The 12,134-nt window shown below is 44.7% G+C and overlaps 1 protein-coding gene across 8 annotated transcripts in view; it reads right to left on the minus strand.

Moving 5' to 3' along the window:
* The window catches only part of HERC3 (HECT and RLD domain containing E3 ubiquitin protein ligase 3), a 181,203-nt gene that overhangs the window by 131,231 nt on the left and 37,838 nt on the right, over positions 1-12,134 (minus strand). For 5 of the 8 annotated variants that reach the window (XM_084973457.1, XM_084973454.1, XM_084973460.1 and 2 more), the window contains one exon: positions 10,043-10,099. The gene's annotated coding sequence lies outside the window, so the exon portion shown is untranslated. The remainder of the gene's footprint in view (positions 1-10,042; positions 10,100-12,134) is intronic. The other 3 variants (XR_014813393.1, XM_084973455.1, XM_084973458.1) reach the window with 1 other exon arrangement.

The following is a 12,134-nucleotide window of genomic DNA, read 5'->3' on the forward strand; positions in this document are numbered from 1 at the left end:
ATTTTAAGGGAGATGTCTTCTCTGCTAACTGATGCAACTGTCACTGGAATGCAAGAGGGGCGTTCTGCCTCCCAAGGGCGCCTTCCTGACCCTAAAAGCAAACCCTCATATAAGGTAAACTTAATTTTGGATGCTCTCCCTGGAACCCAAGCAAAATATATAAAATTGAACTCACGTGTCCCCCAGAAATGAATTCTCCCATTGCCTTCATCATCTAGATTCTGAATCTTGGAATTAGTGCGATGCTCAATTCTTTTCCCCATATCTCATCAGATACCACCATTTCCTTTATGTCTTTCACATCTGTCTCTTCCTCTGCGTGGTGCTTTCCTGCTGCTGCTGTGACCAATTACCGTCTATTTAGCGGCTTAAAACAACACACATTTATTCTCCTACACTTCTGGAGGCCAGAAGTCCCAAATGAGTCTTACAGGGATAAAATCAAGGTGGTGAGAAGGCGGATTCCTTCTGGAAGCTTCAGAGAAGAATCTGTTTCTATCCCCTTCCAGCTTCGAAACTGCCCACATTGCTGAGCTTGTGGCCGTGTCACGCCAATCTCTTGTTCCTTAGTGACCTTGCCGTCTCTTGACACTGACCCTCCTGCCTCTCTCTTCCGAAGACGCTTGTCATTACATTAGACACAGCTGGATGGTCCAGGGTCCTTTCCATCTCAAGATCCTTAATCGCATCTGCAAAGTGTCTTTTAGCATCCAAGAGAGCACATGCACAGGTTGTGGGGACTAGGACACTGACGTCTTTGGGGACCATTATTCAGCCTGCCATGCTCTACACCTCTTCTTCAACCCCAGTTTTGGTCCTTATCTGTACCCCTCCATTGCTTCAACATTTTCCTAACTGGCTAATATTCATCCAGACTTCGCTCTTCATCCTGGCCCCACACCCATTCCAAGACCCTGACTCTAGCTCACTCTGGCCCAGCACAGGTCACTCCTGTCACACTGTGTCTACACTGTCCCTACACACACACACACACACACACACACACACACACACCAGCCTTACCCAGCATTTTCAGGGAACTCCCTTCTGAAGAGAAAACCCGTAAGGTTAAATGTTAAGGATGTAAAGAGATGCCAGGCAGGGTAAGAGCAGCCCTGGCAGAGGGAACAGCATGTGTGAAAGTTCTAAGACTGAGAAGAGCTTATTGTCACGGCACTGAAAGGATTGCCAGATTGCTGGTGTAGCTGGAACAGAGTGAGCAGACAGGGGCACAGCAAGAGGTATCTTCAAAGGGAAAAACGGGCACATCACGTAAAGATTTTTTTGTTTTTATGGTCATCGAATCAGAGCTGCAAATGCCGGCTATGCCACAGCCACAGCATCTCACTGTGATCACTCGCCCACTGAGCAAAGCCAGGGGTGGAACCCACATCCTCACAGACACCATGTTGGGTCCTTAACCCACTGAGCCACGGTGGGAACCTCTCACGAATAGTTTTATAGGGGTTTTGTTTTAAGTGCAACAAGAAGCTACTGGGAAGGGAGTTCCCATGGTGGCACAGTGGGTTTAGGATTCAGTGTTGCCACAGCTGTGGTGTAGGTCACGGCTACAACTCAGATTCAATCCCTGGCCCAGAAACTTCCAGATGCTGCAGGAGTGGGGGAAAGAAGAAGAAGAAAGAGGAAGAAGAAAGAGGAAGAAGAAGAAAGAGGAAGAAGAAAGAGGAAGAAGAAAGAGGAAGAAGAAGGAAGAGGAAGAAGAAGAAAGAGGAAGAGGAAGAAGAAGAAAGAGGAAGAAGAAGAAAGAGGAAGAAGAAAGAGGAAGAAGAAAGAGGAAGAAGAAGAAAGGGGAAGAAGAAAGAGGAAGAAGAAAGAGGAAGAAGAAGGAAGAGGAGGAAGAAGAAAGAGGAAGAAGAAGAAGGAGGAAGAAGAAGAAGGAGGAAGAAGAAGAAAGAGGAAGAAGAAAGAGGACGAAGAAAGAGGAAGAAGAAGAAAGAGGAAGAAGAAGAAAGAGGAAGAAGAAGAAGGAGGAAGAAGAAGAAGGAGGAAGAAGAAGAAAGAGGAAGAAGAAGAAGGAGGAAGAAGAAGAAGGAGGAAAAAGAAGAAAGAGGAAGAAGAAAGGGGAAGAAGAAGAAAGAGGAAGAAGAAGAAAGAGGAAGAAGAAGAAGGAGGAAGAAGAAAGAGGAAGAAGAAAGGGGAAGAAGAAGAAAGAGGAAGAAGAAGAAAGAGGAAGAAGAAGAAGGAGGAAGAAGAAGAAGGAGGAAGAAGAAAGAGGAAGAAGAAAGAGGAAGAAGAAAGGGGAAGAAGAAGAAAGAGGAAGAAGAAAGAGGAAGAAGAAGAAAGAGGAAGAAGAAGAAGGAGGAAGAAGAAGAAGCCACTGGGAGATTGTGAACAGATGACTGGCTCCCAGATAGGTGACCAGGGATAGGAAGAACAATAGCAGAATTAGACCATTAGGAGCTTATTGAAGCTACTACAATCATGCAGACTAGAAATATCAGTGGCTTGGGTTCAGATAAGGGCAGGAGAGATGAAGACAAGTGGATGTAGCCAAGATCTATTCTGGGGGTAGCAGAGAAGGGAGCTAGAGGTGGGAGAGGGAAAATCCAGGAGAAGTCCTAGATTCCCGGCGTGGCAGGAACAGAGGGTTACACAGCAGTGACCCTTTACTAAGGTGAAGAACATTGAGAGATGAACAGGTTTTAGAAAGTAAATGAAGACTGTTCTCTAAAAGCCTAAGATCCTTGAGGGAGTGTCTATGGTTTAAACTTTGCTTCCCAGGACACACCAGCACGGAGCACACCGCCTGACACGGGGAATACAACTGAACTGGGTTTGATAACAATCATGTAACATCCTGATGACTCACTGCTTATAAAAGGGGATTCAGCGCATTTAAATGAAATATGAAACAGACATAGGATATAGTTAAAGGATTGACATTTCCAATTTATACATGAAGTGACAGTGGTAAGTTACTGTATGAGCCTTATGTAAAGCAAAGAACATTTTTTATTGAATATCTGATGTAAAGAAAGTCTGATGCTCGGGAATTCCCATCGTGGCGAAGGGCTTAATGAATCCAACTAGGAACCATGAGGTTGCGGGTTCGATCCCTGGCCTCGCTCAGTGGGTTAAGGATCTGGCATTGCCCTGAGCTGTGGTGTAGGTTGCAGACATGGCTCGGATCCCACGTTGCTGTGGCTCTGTCACAAGGCCTGCAGCTACAGCTCCGATTTGACCCCTAGCCTGGGAACCTCCATATGCTGCAGGAGCGGCCCTAGGAAAGGCAAAAAGACAAAAAAAAAAAAAAAGAAAAAAGAAAAGAAAGAAAAAGAAAGTCTGATGCCATCAACTGATCCTCTGAGAAGCTGTAAGAACTTCACTGTGTGAGACCACTTTATTAATTACTTGAAGCTCTTAAAGTCTATTGCTTTTGACCCTTAATGTCATGGCATCCTTGCACCTCTAGCGTCAGTAGACAGGGGAGCAAACAAGAGAGCAAGTGACATCCTCTTCATGCCCACCGTTGATGCCTGTCAGATTTAACAGGTTGAGGAGGAATCCTCCAATGACGCAGAGACCAAGTCAATGTGCAACTTTTAAACTCCGAAGGCAACATGGTGTTTAGCGTAATTACGGTGACATGATGTTGCCGTGTCCCAGCTCTACGAGAATATGGGCCATTCATTGTGTGAAAAGGAGAAATCCTATACAAAAGGATACAAGAGTATATCTTCACTGGTGTTTTGCCAAAAGATACCTAGTATCTTCAATAGTTTTCCATAAGTAATTGGCATCTAGTATCCTTACTGTTCCAAGAAAGGCTTTTCAAAAATTGGCACTACTAGAGTTCCTGTTGTGGCTCAGCAGGTTAAGAAACCGACTAGCATCCATGAGGATGTGGGTTCCATCCCTGGCCTCGCTCGGTGGGTTAAAATATCCGGTGTTGCCACAAGCTGCAGTGCAGGTTGCAGATGAGGCTCAGATCTGACGTTACTGTGGCTGTGGTGTCAGCCAGCAGTTGCAGCTCCAATTCAACCCCTAGCCTGGGAACCTCTATATGCCACAAATGTGGCCCTAAAAAAAAAAAAAAAAAATTGGCACTGGGTGTTATTGACTATCAGATTTGATAAGAGAGATTTCGAACTCAGTTAAATATATCCAGACCTGAAATTTTATATCTTGCCTGAGATCTAAAACAAAAACAAACAAGCAAACAAAAACACTCTAGGATAGCCAAAAAATGTATGTTTAAATATTCTGAAAGAATTAAAAATAGTTATTAGTTCCTTACAATCCAGCAATTTTACTCTGGATATACACCCAAAAGAACTGAAAACAAGATCTCAAAAAGATAACTGTACCCCCATGTTCACAGTAGCACTATCTTCAATAGCCAAAAGCTAGAAGTAACCCATGTCCATCAACAGGTGGGTGATAAGCAAAACGTGGTACATATGTACAGTGGAGTACTATACAGCCTTAAAAATGAAGTAAATCCTGACACAGGCTACAACACACATGAATTTGGGGACGGGGATCCACTCCACAGCTTAGCAGCCACCCAAGCCGCTGCAGTTGGATTCTTAACCCACTGCACCACAGCGGGAACTCCAGTAAGGTCGATTTGAAACAATAATGGATGAGTATGGTTACCAAATAATTTTAATGCCCTAGAGAGTTCTTTTATCTAGGATGAGAAAATAGCTCACTTCTCTTCCCTCCAGTCCACACCATGTTCTGCTCAGCTCTGGGGAAACCTTTTCAGAGAATCATAAACAAACTGAAATATGAGTTCAGGGAGGAATAATCAGGAGAGAAAAAAGATCTGAGAAATCCTTTATGAGAAACAACGGAAGGATGACACACTAGCTGTAATGCAGAAAGGTATTTTGTTTCCCTATGGCTGAGAAGAGCAGAAGGAAGACCCAGTTTTGGGAGGTACACAGTAAGACAGTTTACAGGTCAGTAGAAGGAGGAACTCTCCAGCAGTTTCCATAGCACGTGATCAGTACCCGTCCTGCAGAACTTTCCACTTTCTATCTTTAAGTAAAGCTACCTCCAGAAATGCCTCAATAGCCGCGAAACCCCTGGGCGGTACACATTTTAGTTCCTGAAGTACTCGTTCAATGAATTGAAGCGTGTGCGAATGGCTACATAAATGAGTGTCAGAACCAGCCAGAGAGGAAACGGAGCTGTCCCTGGAGGGAAGGCTCCGCACGGGCCAGTTACCCCCTCGGCGGAGAGGTTATGGAGGAGATCCAGGTTTCGTTTCCTTCGCTGGATTAGGTGACTTCTAAAGGCCTTTCAAGCCCTGAAGATCTACGGTTTCACGGCCTGGGTTGAAGCCCTGGCCTTGCCTCTTTGGCAGCACCGGAGCATTAGGCAAAGTCTCTTCGGGGCCTTGCTCAAATGGCATGATAGGATATACCCTGTTCGCGACACAAAGGATTTGGAAGATCAAAATAACATTTTAACACACACGAAAACAGAAAACAAAAAAAGAAGGCTAACAGCCTCCCTACCTCGACTGGCCAGAAATCAGGCATGAACTTTTAGAGGGCTCCGTGGGGGAGGGAGCTGGAAGCCTGGGCTGGGAGGGTCCAGAACCAGAGGAACTGGCTGTCCTAAGGGCTCGTCTCTGAGAGTAAGGCAGTATGAACCCCAAACACTGTGGACCAAAGGGCACAACCACATTAGGCTGGATGATGGTCAGTGTCCTCGGTATTTTTTGTTGCTTGTTTGTTTGATTTTGCTTTTTAGGGCCGTACCCATCGCATTTGGAGGTTCCCAGGCTAGGGGTCAATCAGAGCTATAGCTGCCGGCCTATGCCACAGCCACAGCAACGCTGGATCCTTAACCCATTGCGCAAGGCCAAGAATTGAACCTGCATCCTCATGGATGCTAGTCAGATTTGTTAACCACTGAGCTGCGACAGGAACTCCTGATGGTCAGCGTTCTAACTAAAACAGGTCACTCCCACGAGGGAAGCAACACCTCAAAAGTGCACTCTCAGATACTGCTGGGGCATGGGACTAGAAAGCAACCGCTGAGGCAGGTGTTTCTAGATGGATCACGGTCCCAGCCCCAAGTGGATAGAATTCAGGTTATTGGAAATTTAAGAACATGAAGTAGGGACCAATGTAGAGAGAAGGAGAGGAAGGCTGAGGCTCAACCCAGGAATTCCAGGTTCTGGCCCAAAAGCGTTAAAATGAATGCCAGGCCCCAGCTGATGGGTCCGGTGCAGCAACACTACGGCTGCCTTGTTCAAGACAGACTCTCCACCTGCGTGAGGTTAAACTGATAGGAAGAAAGCATCATGGAATACAGGTGAATCGGGGAGAGAGGCAGGACTAAACTGGGCAAGGGCCCTGCAATTGATAAAAGGGCTGTAGAGGTGTACATGCATCTCACTTAGCGATTAAATAGCTGCCTCTGGAGTCAGACTGTCTGGAATGGAATCAGAATTGATCCAGTTTGACTTAAGGGTGAGCCCTTGCCTTACGTCTCTGTGTCTCCACCTCTTTTGGAGATGATAATAGGACCCCTCTCATAGCATGGTCTGGGGTTAAATGAATAATGTGCTAAAGCACTTAGAAGAGCACCTGGCATGCGATGAGCTCCAAGAACTATCAGCAATCACAGATTTTTGCCTAGAGCTCAGGGATCTGTTTTGATCTCCACACCTAGGCCATTCTCTGCTCAACAGTCTATTCTTAAATTACGTCTTTGGTTGCCTTCTTCCAGTGGTTCTCAACCATGCATTCTGAGATGTCTAAGCCCCACCACACCCCCACCCCCAGAGCGCTATACGAGAAGACAAGGTTAAAAAGGACCTTTGTGGCAGTGCCCACGGGGAGGCTGCAGCTTTATGTACGTTCCATCTTTTCAGAGTTTAGGATTCTGGAGCTGTAATTCTCGGAGGGCTACTGACTGACTTGGGGGCATGGGGCGGGGGAGCCTACAATCTGGCCGCCCCAGGAGGTCGCGCCTGCACACTCAAGGCATGGTGGGGAGAGACGACAGGGTCTTTGTACCCACTTTCAACTAGGAAGGATCATTCTGTTCCTGGCAGTGTAATTACATGGTCTATCAACGATTGTCATTCTTGGGTTATTTTTGTTGCTTCCCGGGTGGTGGAAATTCTTTTTGGTGGATTGGTGGAGAGCTTCAGAAATGCTACCATTTTTGGAGGGGGAGTTTGAGGCTTGCATTTTTCTGGAACATCACAGGTCTTTTCACTGTCAGCTAGCAAAGGCTATCCGGGCTGCGAGTAAGGTGTTCTATAAAATCATTATTTTCTCTGTACTGATTTATTTTTGGAAAGTGTAGGTTAAAGCCCAGGAATCTGCTTTGGGGTGATCAGCGAATTTGTAGGGAGGATTTTCCTTTGCTCAGATACTCAGAATTTGATTTTAAATCCATGCAAAGAGGTGGGGTGGAGGGAACGTGCATTCTTTGGGTCACCATTCTATCATCCTAGCCCAGAACTTCCCATAATTCTAGAGTTCCAGAAGTCAGAGGAAGAGCATGGTCCATGATGTATGAGTCTTTGGTGATACTGCCTGGTAGCTATGTGAATAAAGGGTTATACTGCACAAATTTCCAATTTCAGGTTTAAAACATTCAACTAAAAATGGCATCTAATCAAGAGATTAAGCTTTCGAAGGACTGGCAGTGGCTGGATTACAAACCTGATGAGCTTTATGGTCCATGTGCACACAGAGAATGTCTTTAATGACTGATGAGTAAGCCAAATTTCCATTCTCTTCTCCAAATGGCTATAGATTTTCTTTTTCTCAGTGAACACTGCTCCTGAATACACACAAATGCTAAAACCCAGCTGTTTCTCTTTGTGAGTAAAAAAGCAGTCTTAAATTGGCTTTTATAGCATATACATATCTCTCCCTCTAGTTAAGTGCAACATTCAACAAATAATGTTTTCATTAAAACCCAGTGAACGCTTTTCCTGCTCTTTTCCTCCCTAAATAGTTTTGCCCCCTATTTTTGCATCCAATTCCCAAGAAGTATCGCCAAAATACAATTTTACAAAAAACAATATTAAATTACTGACTTTATTTTGATTGTAGAGTTTCTGATTAAAATTTCCCCATTCATATAACTTTAATTATAGGCTTCATAAAGGAGGTGACTGCAATTTTACCATTTTTACAAACGGATAAATCAGCTTTTGGTTAGAAGATAGGTTGAGGCCACATACACTTCATTAAGTGCCACCAACTGAACAGGGTCCATGACCCTGGATTTCTGAGTCTTATTCCGTGGTAGGGTGTAACCGACATTATCGGAAAAGCTACATTGTCAAAATCAAGTATTTTGAAGGATTCCTTCTTTCATGCTCTATTATATTACCTGAATTGAATGTGTTTAATTGGAAATTCATAGCCATTTCAGCGCATACTTGGAAGCTACTTGTGCTAGTTGCTAGGGCTGCCATAGCAAAGTACTACAGAGAGGCTTACACAACCAAAACTCGTTCTCTGACCGTTCCGGAGGTTGCAAGTCCGAGATCAAGGTGTCAGCGGAAGGTGGCTTCTTCTGAGGCCTCTCCCCTTGGCTTGCGAATGGCCGACTTCTTGTGCCTCCACGTGGTCCTCCCTCTATGTGCGTCTCTGTCCTACTTTCCTATTCTTATCACACCAGTCAGACTGGATCAAGGCTCTTTCTGGGGACCACATTTTAACTTGCTCGCCTCTCTCACTAAGATCCTGTCTCCTGGAGTTCCCGTCGTGGCGCAGTGGTTAACAAATCTGACTAGGAGCTACGAGGTTGCAGGTTCGATCCCTGGCCTTGCTCAGTGGGTTAAGGATCTGGCATTGCCGTGAGCTGTGGTGTAGGTTGTAGACGCGGCTCAGATCCCACGTTGCTGTGGCTCTGGCGTAGGCTGGGGGCTACAGCTCCGATTCGACCGCTAGCCTGGGAACCTCCATATGCTGCGGATGCAGCCCTAGGAAAGACAGAAAGCCAAAAAAAAAAAAAAAAAAAGATCCTGTCTCCAAATATAGTCTCACTCTGAGGCACTAGGGGTTAGGGCTTCAACATGAATTCTGGGGGACACAATTCAGCCCCTAACACTCTCAAAAAACCCAGAAATAGCAATATTTAAAACGCCTACATCAGTAGATAGTTTTTTTGTTTTTCAGGGCCTCACCCATGGCATATGGAGGTTCCCAGGCCAGGAGTGGAATCAAAGCTAAAGCTGCCGGCCTACACCACAGCCAGGGCAACGTGGGATCCGAGCCACGTCTGCAACCTACACCACAGCTCACGGCAACACCAGATCCTTACCCCACTGAGCGGGGGCAGGGATCGAACCGGCATCCTCATGGATACTAGTCAGATTCATTTCCACTGAGCCATGATGGGAACTCCAATAGATGGTATTTAGTAAGATTTTATTGCGCATGTGAGAATAGTTTGAGAACTGGGAGCTCTCAAATTTAAAACTGATATGAAGTTCAAGGACACGGCATTACAGGATGGTTTATAAAGTAAAAAGAGGGAGTTGTTCAACATTTACAATGACTGGTTATTTCACTGGAGGTTTCCAGATGGTTGGGGGCTGGTTCAAAGTGATTATCTCATACCATATTTAGGATGATAATGACTTTCTTTTATGATTATCAGAAGCATTTACAAGAAATAACCTAAGTTAACTTTTAGTAATGTTTAAGAAATAAACATGCTTATGTGGCATAAATGGTTGTGTGAGGAAATTTTCAAGTCCAGTCTCCATTCTGTATTTAATTTTAACAACAACAACAACAAAAAAATCAGACTTTCCATGTTTTTCCTTTGGTTTAGGTGGGAAAAAGTCACCCCAGATAACCATTTCTATACAGAAAAATTATATCTAAATTATATTCAAGCTGGAGTCAGATTACAGCACAGGTATAGGTTGTTGGGTAATTCCTAAATATTATTGTTAAAGTTTGCAGCCTTTTGGACCAATAAATTTCACAAGCTCGAGGATATCAAAGGCCTATCAGGAACAACAGGGTCCCGGTTATAATGGAAATTAAACACTTGAATGTGTAAACACTTTGGTTAGATATACCTGAGACTTTGTACCTGAATCCTGCAGTTGGCACACCAAGTTCCTAGGCTCTAGGACCTGGAAAAAAACAAAGAGAGTGAATCAGAGTACAGAAAAAACCTTTGGGGAAAAAAAAAAAAAAGTATATATATATACACACATATATTTTTAATGAGAGTTGCCATCAGTTTCTCTCTTGTTTGTTTGGGTTTTGTTTGTTTTTCTTTTTTGCCACACCCGCAGCAGGTGGAAGTTCCCAGGCCAGGGATCGACCTTGCCTTACAGGACAGCAACCATGGCAGTGAAAACGCAGGATCCTTAACCTGCTAGGCCATCAGAGAACTCCCAAGAATATTTTCAAACCAAAGTGGTGTTTCTACTCTTGCTACTTAGTTTAGAGCCATGGACATTCAAAGTCCACAGAGGCTACGATTGCTCTAAAGTGTGAGTCTTCCCACTTAGCTTTAGGGACAGGCCAATCACTAATTTGTATATTACCTGTTAATTCCCATAGATGACTTGTTTACTAGCTGTGATACTTAATTTCCCTAAGCCTCCTTATCCTCATCTCTAAAATAGGGGTAATAACAGTACCTACCTCACAGGGTTGATGTGTGAATTAAGTGAGTTGAGAGTATTAAAGGTTTGACACAAAGTAAGTAGGTAACAAACAGTAGCCAGCATCAGGAGTTACTGTGATGGCTCAGTGGTAACAAATGCAACTGGATCCGTGAGGATGTAGCTTCCATCCCTGCCCCCGCTCAGGGGGTTAAGGATCTGGCACTGCCGTGACCTGTGGTGTAGGTCACAGATGCGGCTGCAGTGTAGGTCGCAAATGTGGCTGGGATCTGGCATTGCTGTGGCGAAGGGCAGAAGCTGCAGCTGTGATCTGACCGTGAGCCTGGGAACTTCCATATGCCGTGAGTGGGGAGAAAAGAAAGAAAAAAGGAAGGAAGGAAGGAAAGAAATTTAGACGAGCCGGCAACATGGCTTAATTGGTGTGTCTGAAAGAGAGCTGTGGTGGCAGAATGGAGGACGGTTGTAGAAGGATGAACAAGTAAGATCAGGAATGAAGTGCAACTATTGCCAGGGAGGGTCTAGGTCAAGGCTGGGATAAAGAGGCAGAATTTACAGGACTTGTGACCGATCTGATGGGGAGGTTTTAGAAACAGAAGTAGTTGAAGAATGCCTGCTCTATAGCTCTTACCACAGTGATTATTTGCGCATAATAGGCACTCATAAAGGTTGACGGAATGTAACTATATCACTTATTTCTTTTGACAAGATATGTCTCAACCCACTAATTCTTCCAAGATATGAGTATTTGGTTGAGATACTGCTGCAAAAATGTGGCTGAGAGTTATTAGGGTTTACTACCATTTCATGCATGTTTTAATGCACTATTGCAAATGTTTGCACAAAGGCTTTGGTCAGCTAAAGAGTGCTGATATTAAAATTACAATGATATTTGCAGCTTGCTTGCTTTCTCTCTCCCTTTCTTTTTCTCTTTCTTTCTTTCCTTCCTTCCTTTCTCTCTCCTTCCTTCCTTCCTTTCTTTTCTTTCCTTCCTTCCTTCCTTCCCTCATGCCTGCAGCATGGGGAAGTTCCCAGGCCAGGGATCCTACTTCCTTGTGCCTCAGCAGTGACCTGAGCCGTAGCAGTGACAACACCAGATCCTTAACCCCCAGGCCGCCAGAGAACCCTGACCCTTGCAGTTTAGAAGCTCCGGGGCACCGACTATGTAACACAACGGCTGCTGCCCAGACTGCTTCATTTTTTGTTACAGAATATTGGAAAATGGCATGATGCTGGATAAGGCTAGAAGGAGTTGCTGTGTGGAAAGTTAGCATCAACCAAGGAAAAATAACCACGGTTCTTTGTTCACACATTCACACCTCCCGGTATCGTCACTTCAAAGCCCCTGGCCTCCCATTTGAGTCTGACTTTCAACGCTTGTTCTTTTCCATCGTCCCCAGTCCAGTCCTATTACAAATATAAGTCAGAGGCTCCCACTCATATTAACTTCATCTAATGTGTCAGCCTGGATTATTCTCTCATTTAGGTACGTTTACCAGACTCGAAGTGTCTCACTGGAGCTTAACAGACCGCCAAT

The sequence above is a fragment of the Sus scrofa genome, chromosome 8, assembly GCF_054392235.1.
Source record: "Sus scrofa isolate SSC_HxYL_T2T_F1_AM1 chromosome 8, Sscrofa_HxYL_maternal_Yorkshire_Landrace_v2.0, whole genome shotgun sequence".
In the NCBI taxonomy this organism is placed as follows: domain Eukaryota; kingdom Metazoa; phylum Chordata; class Mammalia; order Artiodactyla; family Suidae; genus Sus; species Sus scrofa.